This window comes from Ambystoma mexicanum, chromosome 10 (assembly GCF_040938575.1).
Source record: "Ambystoma mexicanum isolate Mex_15411 chromosome 10, UKY_AmexF1_1, whole genome shotgun sequence".
In the NCBI taxonomy this organism is placed as follows: Eukaryota; Metazoa; Chordata; class Amphibia; order Caudata; family Ambystomatidae; genus Ambystoma; species Ambystoma mexicanum.
Window position 1 is genome coordinate 639,037,715 of NC_090932.1, and position 12,338 is coordinate 639,050,052.

Genomic DNA, 12,338 nt, shown 5'->3' on the forward strand with positions numbered 1-12,338 from the left:
AATTGAAACCAGGCACAGTGCTCCACACCACCTCCACTCCTTTTACATCAAAATTGTTTACCACATTCCTACATTTTGCATACTGCTCCAAACCATTCACAAACATATCTCCAAGCACCACCAACCTGACTATGTCCACCTCTGCCATCTTCACTACACACAGCCTCGCTCAATACGAAGCGGAACCTTAACACCTGATTGGCTAATCCTCAAAATACACTCCCATTTCATGCTCGGAAGCCTCGGATTTGGCATATCCTGTCTGTGAACAGCCGCGCTGTCCACGGAGCACATAAGTAACACTGGAGCAGCCCTTCCGCCCTTTCCACTTCACTCTCTGCACCATTCCCTCATCGTATACTGCTAAGCATTCACACAACCATCCACCAATCATATGCAAGACCTCTACATCTAACTCCATCATCACAACTCAGCACTTTAGATGTACTGTTGATCACTCTGAGTACAATTGCGCTGTGACTGCAAAGCACCTACAGCAACAACTATTAAACTCTCCAAAATTTCTACTTGCAGATTCATGCACATCCACATGCATGAACACAAAGTACAGGTATGAATATTTTTTGCACAGTGCATTATACATGCCAACATTCTGAACCACCTAGGAGGGACATTTCCTCCGGAATATGGGGAGGCAACATTTGTGTCATAAGAATGCATTGGGCAAAGATGTATTTTCGGCGGGAGAATGTGAAAAAAATATATGTTGGTGCATGGAAAAATTGTGAGTCTCCCGCCAAAATCGCGAGGCTTGGCATGTATTCTACATGTACATCTCTAATATAAATGCATATAAACAGAGTAACTACCACTTACCCTGTGCAAGCTGTAAGACAAGCGTACTGTCATTTCTCCCATCTGCTATCATCAAGTGTCACTTGCAAAGTTGTCTGCTCTCCAAATTTCTATTTACCCAGATTATTAACTGCAATGTGCAAACAGTTATTTTCTTCATTCATTCTATCATTTCTGTAACCACTGCCACATATTTAACCACATTTCAACCATGATAGCATTTAATGCATTATAGTGCATAAGATGTACATACACTTTCCTTTCTATACATTCTGCATATTTCACACACATTCTATAATTTCAACTTCCTTTACAAATGACTATATTAGTAATCAGACACAACACACACAGCTATCTAACAAAGTGTCATTTAATGTTAAAAGATGGGTGAAATAACAGTATAATTATGAAAAAAGGCTTTCTAGTGTGTTATACAATTACACCTAGCTAGGATGAGTACATGCATCTTTATTTATGCACACAGATAGCCAATATCATTTGAAAGGCTCCCAGCTGAAACGACACCACCGCCTCTACAACTCTTCTTCCAATCTACACAGCTCTCTCATTCCAATTGGTTGCGCATTCCGTTCTAGATTTCACAACAGCATTCAACTATGCACAGGTGCAGTCATATCTATCACATCATCTACAAATATGTACAGTGTTGTAAAGTAATACATACAACATCTGCCCCTTTCCTTCAGTCAGCAACACAAGCACCAGGTCCTTCCTCACAACCCTTAATTTATTTCACACTCTTCCATCTCCAAGCATCACAGAATCACCCAGTACTATAGTAATCACCTACTGAGTAATAACCTGCTGACCCCATCAAATCCTTCTGATTTACTTCCCACATCTTCACAAATACATACATTGCATACCTTTGCATGCTGTTCCTGCCATTTACCCTGTAAAAATAGCAAACACGCATACCATTATTTCTATTATCTCTTAATATCCAATAACACTGCCATCCGAAGCAAAGTGTACTCTGTGCACTTACTATTGTACTCATTTCTAAAGCACATTCAACTAACAGATTCTAAATAAAATATACAGAATGCAGATAGGCAAAGAAAAGTGCATGTACATGCTGTGCACAGTTATCAGAATGCACTACTACTGCAAACACAAAGAAATCCATGTCTACAGTAACAACAGTGCTATTAACACACATATTTACTAACTTATTTCTATCACAATTGCAGTGAAGACCACTCTCCTGAAAAGCAGCAGCGTCTGGAGTACGAACGAGAACTCAGAAGAAACCTACTCTTTCCATCCAGAAAAGTAAGTGCAACACTGCCATAATGTTCTAACTGTTACTCAAACACTGTAGAATTCTAGTATTCTAGAACAAACAATTGTATTTACCCTGCAACATTAGATTCAGTATTATTGCTTCCCCTCACCAGCTCCATACTTTCTATTGCAATCTGACCACCGGTATAGTAACACACAAATACAAGAATAGCCCCCCAACCTGATGTAGCAGCCCATTGTACAATCACACACCTGCACATACATCCTTACCATCATACTCAGACACTCATGCACAAAGCACACATACACTGCACAAGATCCCAACCCACACTTTCTTTTTTTCCTCCAACAGACCCCAAAGAATGCCTACCAAAAAGCAACTCTGTAGAAAGCAACGCAAAAGTAAACAAAATCAAACTAAAACTCTCCAAATTAAGCATCCACCTCTAGCAGAATGTGTACAAAAAGTTCAAACAAAACAGCTGATACAGTCATTAAGCAAAACAAAACAAGCTTCCAGTATAGAAACTTTGCCTCCTCTTTCAAAATGTAAAACGAAACAGAAAGTGATTAATAAGACTGCAGCTACCACTAGTGCTAACACTGCACCTATAAATCTTGATGTAGCGGCAAGTAAGCATCCCAGAAAAATTCTTTTACAAAACATGTTCCACCACAGAGACCTTCAGAACCTTATAAAAACAGGAGAGAAATCATGCACAACCCTTAAAACCTACCGTAGAAAATGAATACTAGAAGCTCTCATAGACAGTGCAATCCTTCTCAAAAGGAAATTATTTACTTTCGTTTTAAACAGAATGAAACCACTCACAAAACTAAGTACTAAACTACAAAAAAGACTTCTCAATAAACGGAATACCAGCAAAGATAACTTCACAAACATCTGTGGAGGTGAAAGTAGTCACACCACGAGCAGAGAACCATATTTCATTGAAGAAGCATACAAACAAAAGCAAATAAACCCAATTGCCAGACATAGCAGTGGACGAGGGTAAGAAAAACTTAATACCATTATGGAACAAGAAACGCTGCTCACAAATATTTCCCCAGAAAACTCAGTAGAACCTGTCAAAAAATCTTTGAAATCTTTTTGCCACTTCCTCAATCGGTATGTGAAAGGAAAAGACAAATTCAAAATTAAACTACTACAAAATATAGATCCCTGTCCACTGCACAAATACACAGGACTACAAGGACATTCATTAGCCTGGATTTCTGGACCTATTGGCAAAATAACCTTCCATCATATCAAAATTATATCAACACATCATTCAACTATAAGAAATCTGGCCCATAAACTGTACTATGCCAAAAGTCCTGCTTTAGCACTAACCAACTTAAATAACAATCTTCTACATGGTACAGTCAAACAACTACTCGAAGAAATAGAGCATATCCAGAGAAAATATTTTGGAATTGAAAGCCACTTACAAAATGCAATAGATTTACAACAAACTACCAACAAGTTTACAGATGGCAACCTTCTATTACACACATACAAAAAAGAAATACTAAAGTTTAAAAGTACATCTGCTGAAGTACCAAACCATTTGTGTGTGCGTGCCGCTGGACTTTTTATTAAAATAGCACACAAACTGTAGACATAACATACAAAATAGAAGACAAGGAAGATTCCAAATGGTTCCAATTAGCTCTCTATCTTATAGCAGAAAACAAATACAAAATTACTGACCCCTTAATACTTTGCAGTTTCTGCAATGCAAAACTTGACGACAACCAAACACCTTAATGTGCTATCACAAATAACTTGGAAGTATTCCCATTACCAAAACCCCTCCAACAACTCAACTTATATGAGAGTATCATTATTCAAACAGTGCAGCCATTTCAAGCAATAATACACCTCCAACCAAAAACAGCAAAACAACTTCCCTCTGAATTAGTGAAAGGCATTTGTGGCAAAGTAGTTTATTTGCCATTAGATCTCAAAGAAAACGTACACACTCTAGGAGCGCAAAGTCCATTAGAACAATCTTTAATTATCTTAGTAAATGGCGTACCTACAAAAGACAAAATAATTTGGCAACAACTTGTGGACTTACATAAAGTTATACAAGTCCTACAATATCTAAAAGACAACAATGAATACTACAGAGAAATTAATATTGAAGAAAACCTGAGGGAAACCACTGAAATAATTCAAAACTCATCAGAAACTGGTCAATTTCAACTTCTAGATCCATCTACAGAATCCAATATTTTAGACCATTATACAATTCACCCATTACACTCTAAAGACACCATAGTTGATGCACTGGAAATGTACCAAATGTGACAAGCCAATGGATCTCCAATCAACATATGGGAAAAAGGTATAGAAGCACATGCCTTTCTTCTACTCTTTCCTACTTGAAAAAGGAGGAAGGTACGATGATAGACCCACACAAATAACAGCATCAGAATACCGCTCTTTACAAATGTATTCTTAAGACCCCAGATTTCAACAAAACGTGGAATACACATTCCACCTTCTCTTTGAAAGTAAACTAGCAACTCTATTCTACGGAGTTGCACATACATTGAAATCAGGGACCCATTTTCAAAATATGTCAGCTACAGAATTACTACAAAAAGTGCAAGAAAAAGATGAATTTTACAGTCAAGCATTACAAATCTTTTAGCAAACTTGCATGGTACAAAATAATACTGGTTCCGACGTCACAAAAATGTACGCTGTATGATAAGAAACCTTGGCCCACCCACTTGGTTTGTGACATTAAGTTGTGCTGAACATGCATGGGAAGATTTACACGATTCCCTATGCATAGCAAACAAAAACAAAAGAAATATAGATATGAAAACAGCAGGAGAACTCTGCTCTCTAGATCCTGTGAATGTATCAAGATATTTCCATCATCACTTCATTGCTATGCTACACTTCATTTGTAATAAAACTGTTCCTCCCCTCAGAGATGTGCAACACTTCTTTTGGAGAAAAGAATACCAAGCTAGAGGAGCACCACACATCAACATGCTTTTGTGGATTAAAGATGCTCGTAAATTTGGTCAGGATAGTGACGCCACTGTTTTGCAGTTCATCCAAAAATATGTCACTTGTGAAATCCCTTCACAAACAACACATAGTGACCGTCATGCACAAATTTTACAATTTCAAAGACACAAATGTGGGAAATATTGTCGTTGCAAATATAAAAACAAAGGGAAATACTACACCAAATGTCGCTTTGGTTTCCCTAGACCAGTTTCAATAACAGGTCAAGTAAAAAACGTCATATCTTCAGTTAGACATAGTCAAAGGTAAATCACATAAGAACACATATTACATAAAAAGAACAGAAGAATCAAAATACATCAATGATGTCAATGCAATCATTGCTTTCCTATGGAATGCAAACATAGATGTGCAGTACATTGCAGACAATTCCACTGCAGTTGCACGATATGTCACAGACTACTTAACCAAAGCAGAGAAAACAGAGCTTCAGGACCTATGGGATGGCATATCATCGGATAAAACACTATCACAGAAATTGTACAGCTTAGACATAAAAATTCTCTCTCATATAGAATGTGGCTGCTATGAAGCTGCAGACCGTTTAACCGGTTCTGCCTTGCATGGAAAATCTGACAATATAGTATGGCTAAGTCTTGGTCCTGCTAAATCTAGAAAAAGAGTTCTCAAATCATGTGAGGACATAGAAACAATAGCCAAAAATGATCCCAACAGCCAAAACATTTTGAAAAACAATTTACTAGACACATACTACCGAAACAGGAGTGCCACTTTCGAAACCTAGGAGGTCATTACGACCCAGGCGTTAAGGGTTAACGCCGTCGTTAACCCTTAACGCCTGATTCCAATTTTAACGGCTGCTTTTAGCAGGCGTTAAAATCCAGGGCGCTAACCTGCCTTGGTGCTAATTACGGCACTGTAATTTACGGTGCTGTAATTAGCGTCTTCCCCACTCCCATTATGCCCTATGGGGCAAAAATGGGAATGGGGAAGGGTAAATGGGAAAAGGGGGTTTTACCGCCCCACTCACCTTGGAATGGGGCGGTAAATCCGCCATCCACCATGGTGTAAACGTGGTAAAGTTGGCGTACTTACCGCATGGGTCGTAATGACCTCCCATGTGTCTATACCACGTAGCCCAAAATTTCACATACAAAAATAATATTAAACCAGATGAAAAGAAAGGTAGAAACAGAGTAGCAAATTGTGAAGGCCGCTTAGTGAAACTTACCAAACGCAGCTTAATTAATCATATCAAATAATCATTAAAAACTCCTCAACATAAAGAACTGTATTACATGTCCCTGCTACAAATTTCTTAAACCATGGACAAAAGAAGAAGAGTTACTTGATACGTATGACTCCTATGAAGACGCGTTCAAAGCAAATGAAACCACTATAACAGACATAAACTTTACACAGTACCAAACAATGTTGCACAATGAACAGCAACACGAAGAAGAACTCCAGGCCCAACTAGATGTTGCCACTCCTGACATTAGTCAACCTTCTGTAACAGGAAGCCAAGAACCACTTGGACAGCCACTAATAGCAAATGAGGCAGAATTAGCCATGACAGAATTAGAAAACACCATGTGTCAGTATGAGCAATCTACAGAAGATTTTGCTGTACTGAAATCACAACTAAACACTGAGCAGCGTAGCAATTTCCAAGAAGTAACAAAACAAATTGAACATGGTGTGCAACATGAAAAGAAAAACTGTACCTGCCAAGATTTCAAACCTATACTGCTATATGTGAATGGTCAAGCTGGTTCCGGCAAAACACACTTAATCAAATTCATCAGCAAATTACTCCAACAATTGACAATCAACAAACTGTCAGCTGTTTTAACTGCCCCCACAGGTTTAGCTGCCTACAACATAGGTGGTGTCACTTTACACCGATTACTACTCCTTCCAGTAGAACACCAAAACAAATTACACTATTACAAACTTTCTACAGGAGCTGCAATGGAACTACGTGGAGTTTTCAAACAAATGAAAATGCTGCTAATAGCTGAGGTGAGCATGGTCTCCAACCTAATGTTGGCTTTAATTCACCTCTGACTACAAGAATCCCTCAAAACAGACTATCAAGAGCTCTTTGGAGGAAAACACATTATTGTTTTCAGAGATCTTCTTCAATTAACACCAGTGAAAGCTGAACCTATTTTTAAAACCTTAGGGCACAAACTGTGACGTAAAACTCTAGGCAGCATAGGAAATGTCAACCTTTGGCAACATTTCCAATGCAGAGAATTAACTGAAAATATGCAGCAGTCTGCAGACCTGACATACGCCAACATTTTAAAAAGTATTAGAGTTGGTGTACTATCTTAAGAGGCACAAACTATATTAAAACCCAGGCACATCCATGCACTCTATGGACATAACTCATGTGCTACTGATGTCATGGAACAATTAGCACACAGACATGTCAATTGTATGTCCTTGATGCCAACTCTTGCAAGCTGTTAAAAATGTAAAGAAACAATGTTAAAAAAAGAAATGCAACCAATAGTTCAAATTGCCTCCACAGACAAACTGGACACACATGGTATGACACTACCCTTTTGTCAACAAGCCACAACAAGGCTAAACACCTTGGAAAACTCTATCTCTGAAGCAGCTGGTTTGGAGAAAATATTAAAATTATCTTTAAACTGTAGAGTAATGCTTAAACGTAACCTTGACGTGGACCAAGGACTAGTTAATGGAGCACTTGGTACAGTTGTTGGCTTGCAAACATACCCACTTGACAACAATATTCAATTTGTCAATATTCTCTTTGACAAACTATCTGAAGTTAAAAGGATAGGACGCTCAACTGCCCGCCTCCTTCTTTTCAAAGACATGTATGTACGCAGAGAACAATTTTCTCTAACTCTAGCATACACAGTCACCATTTACAAATCACAAAGTCTTACCCTAGATAAAGCACTGATAGATATTGGTAGAACTGTCTTTAAAGAAGGCATGAGCTATGACTTGACAGACTATTTCTAATCAACGTTAATGCAAGTAATTGCTGATATTTCTTGCATTCTAGAATACAATAGACTGCGTTCATTCTACACACCCCATCTAAAAACCTATCCTGTTACGCAAAAAGCAAAATGTTGTAAAAGAAAACTACTTCAGACTCAATCTATGACGGATCTCACAGCAATTCCACCAAAGAAAGTAAAAGAAGGTAATACTTCATAAAGGACCACAACCAAAGAAGAATCTACTGCTCAAAGTAACTCAACTACCTCTTCAAAGAAGCAACGCACACTCCCAACAAATGACTTGGACATCGAACTGTCAGGTCTTTTCAAATTTTCAAATACAACTGGTGTAAATTGCTACGCAAATGTAGCAATAAATATTCTATTCCAATTGCCATCAATTATTGACAACATTTACTTACACAGTAGAGACCAATTGTGTTTGCAAATGTTAGTCCTTCATAGAAATGCAACCAACAATCCTGACAACACTTACAGTGTTCATGTAATAAGGCATTGGACTACTGTGCTGGAATGGTCAAATTCACTATAAACTCACAAGAAGATCCACAAGAATGTCTAATGTACTTGCTACAAGTAATAGAAAACAAAAACATACCTATAAATGAAATCTTCCAGATTTCATACATGTGGAAACATACATGCACTCTTTGCACGCATGTAGTACAAGACGAAGTTCCTAATGAACGCTTTGTGTATATATCCATACCTATCTGTGAATCCATTCCATTTCAGCAACTTCTACAAAATGTAAAACATGGCTGATTATGTACTACCTGCAATTACGATAATCGTTCCACCTTACAAATACAGACACATAGTAAATATGTAATAGTAATGCTTTTACGTTATAATGCAGATGGTACCAAAAACAACTGCAAGCTGACTGGATTCATATATGGTCAAGTATCACTTGGTAAGAAAACCTTCACAACAATAGGTATAATCTACCACGCAGGAGCCACAACCAAAGTAGGTCACTACACTGCATAGATAAAAAAGATTTGTGGATGGTTTGAATGTAATGATAGTACCATTACTCTAAAGCAGAGATTACCAGCAAATCTTGGAAACGCTTACTTAATATTCTTAAAACCAAAATGTAATAACTAATCTGTGTATGAACATAAACAAAACTTGAACTTCAAAACTATGACCAGTTAGAATATGCCAACAACCTGCCCCAAGAATCTGCAACAAAGAAACACATAAATGAATACCACTAACATAAAACAAGAAATAAACAGGTATCTAACTGACCCAAATATCTGCAACAAGCCAACAGACAGATGAATGCACTAAAATGGAAAAAGAAATAAACAAATATAATGCACCAACTGCTATCTAATTGCAACAATACTACCACCACTTCCAAATGAAAAACCATACACCTATTCAATTCCTCCTATTGAAATCAATGCAAGAAATATATTGTACCACAACGTAGAAAGATTTTTTTAACCCAGCATGGATTTTTTTCCGACAGACAAAATGATTTAATCAACAAACACAGGAACTGAGCAAATTGCACAGTACACTGGTTTGAACTATAGTACTTCTAAAGTACAAACTATGAGGGTCGACAAAATACAGAAATGTCTACCATGGAATGCAAACTCATTATAAACTACCTACACTAACATGTGATTTTTTCTTTTATCCTAATGATTGAAAAAATAAATGTGCTCCAACTACCCATGTCATGAAAAAACTGCATACAACCACAAAAAGTCAAACAGTAATTATATAATAATTGGACTCACAAACACCACAGCATAACACACCCATTCAAGCAAACACCTGACCATAAACAACAATCCAAAATGTTTGCTTCCATGGGTATCTTATGCTGCAGCGCTTGTTGCCAATCACTATAATCATGACTGCATGGCCTGGCCAAAACTCTTCATACAGCCTCAACAAAGGAAACAGTAAGTATATAATAATTAAACTTACAAACATAGCAACCTAAGACACCCATGCAAACGAACACCTCACCAATAAATACAACCCAAAATGCCTAGAGTCTTCAATACCAACAATCTGAACACAATCCAACAAACAAACAAACACACATCATCTCACTATCCTATAAACACTATTGCACTACTACTAATCAGTACTCCCGTTTTTAAAAACATATCCCCTAAGCAGCCCACATACCACAGTCAAAATGTTTGGTAGCATTGTAGAGTTATGCTGCAGTGGTTGTGGCCAGGGCCTAGAGTCTTTGGTGCATGGTCTACGGCCTACAACCTTCGGCCATGCATGCAAGACTCTAGGCCCTGGCCACAACCACTGCAGCATAACACACCCATAGAAACAAACACCTACCAAATGACCACAACCCAGAAACATAATACATCCACCTCAAAACTATCCACTTCAATTAACATTCTAAAAAATAATTACAACCAACGTACAAACTCTTCAATACATACCCTTTTCACCCAATGCTCTTCTAACGACCCAAAACCAACATCATACTAAAGTAAAATAGCCAGTAGTGCGCCCAGTGTTAGTATGTCCGAGTGTTAGTATGTCTGCGGACAACTGCAGTGACCGCAGACACTGCAAACACATCACAGCCTTCTCCCACCTAAACAAATACAGCATTTGACCCATCTGTTACTCCCCACCCTCTCCAAGCACTCAAACACACCAACACACACCCCAAAATTGGATTTATGGTCACTTCCAGCGCATGTCCGCGCATCCAATATGGCGTGCGTATCGAAACAATTTGACACACCTCACCCCAGCCAATCAGACAAGTTGCATGTCCGTGGACATGACGCAAGCTGATTATCCAATCAGTGTCCTGTCCGCGGAGCAAACAAGGAAGTGTGTCCGTGGAGCGGACGTAGATATCACTAATTTCTTTGCCTTACGTTTTGGTCATTTAAAAAAACTACTGGACAGATTTACACCAAATGAACAAAAGCACGCTTTTGGGACCAAGCTGCTGCTCCTGCCGCAAATTTTGGGAACCCCCTATAACTTTGCCCCCCATTAAAAAAACCTCAACAAACTTTGCAAAATAGTTGAGAGTGGGCCATATACTTATTCTGCAAAGTTTGGTGAGGATTTGTCCAGGGAGAGCGAAGTTATAAGCCACTCAAAAAGTGCCCTTCCTATGGGTTTAGCAACTTAACACAGGCCATGTAATTTATATATATACACCATCTGTGCCTCGTACTGGACGTACTGACCTTTGTATCTCTGATATCCCTGTTGACTTTGACATTGATCCCAATTAGGATATACGCACCAAACTGAAAAACAAGTCCAGGTTCAATCCTCAATTCTCTGTGGGTGGCTCTATTGAGGCTTTCCATGATCTTTGCGTCAGTGATCTTCGCAAATTACGGAAGAAACCCTTCAACCATAAACAGAACTTGACTATTTCACAACGTTCTGCCCTCAGTGAACTACAGAATTTGTCCAATATTGTGATAAAACCGGCCGACAAAGGCTCCAATATTGTTATTCAGGATAGGGAGTGTTATGTGGCTGAAGCCAATCGTCAACTACGGGATCGGTGCTGTTATTCCAGGCTGCCCAAAAATACCTTTGGTGAAATAAAGTCGGAGCTGACTTCTCTTTGCACCAAATGGGCCCATAAAGGCCTTACTGAGGATGAGTTAGCCAAATTACTTGTTCCTGTCAGCCATATCATCCCTACTATATACTTCCTGCCTAAGACACATAAGTCTCTCACCCGCCAGGCAGGCCGATTGTCACTTTGTGTGGTTCCCTTCTTGAAAATATGGCCCAGTTTTGTTTCAGTGTTACCTTCCTATCTACGGGATAGTAAGGACTTTTTGAGTCACATTACTGATATACCTTGGGAGGAGGGTCTAATGTTGGCAACTCTTGATGTTGTTTCTCTGTATACTTCCATTGATCACACGACTTGGTTGACAGCTTGCAAATATTTTTTGGACACTCGATCTATGACTTTTCTAGGGCACAGCTGTATCGTTTTGGATATGCTTCCGTTTTGTTTAACTAATAATGTTTTTCTGTTTGAGGGCTTTTTTATCATCAGGTTAGAGGTACTGCTATGGCAAGTACCTTTGCCCCATCATACGCTAATTTGACCATGGGGTGGTGGGAGGCTACCTTTCTGTTTGATTTACTTTCATCTAGTTTTTCTACACAAATTATTGGTTGGTGGTGTTACATCGATGATGTTTTTATAATTTGGAAAGGAAATGAAA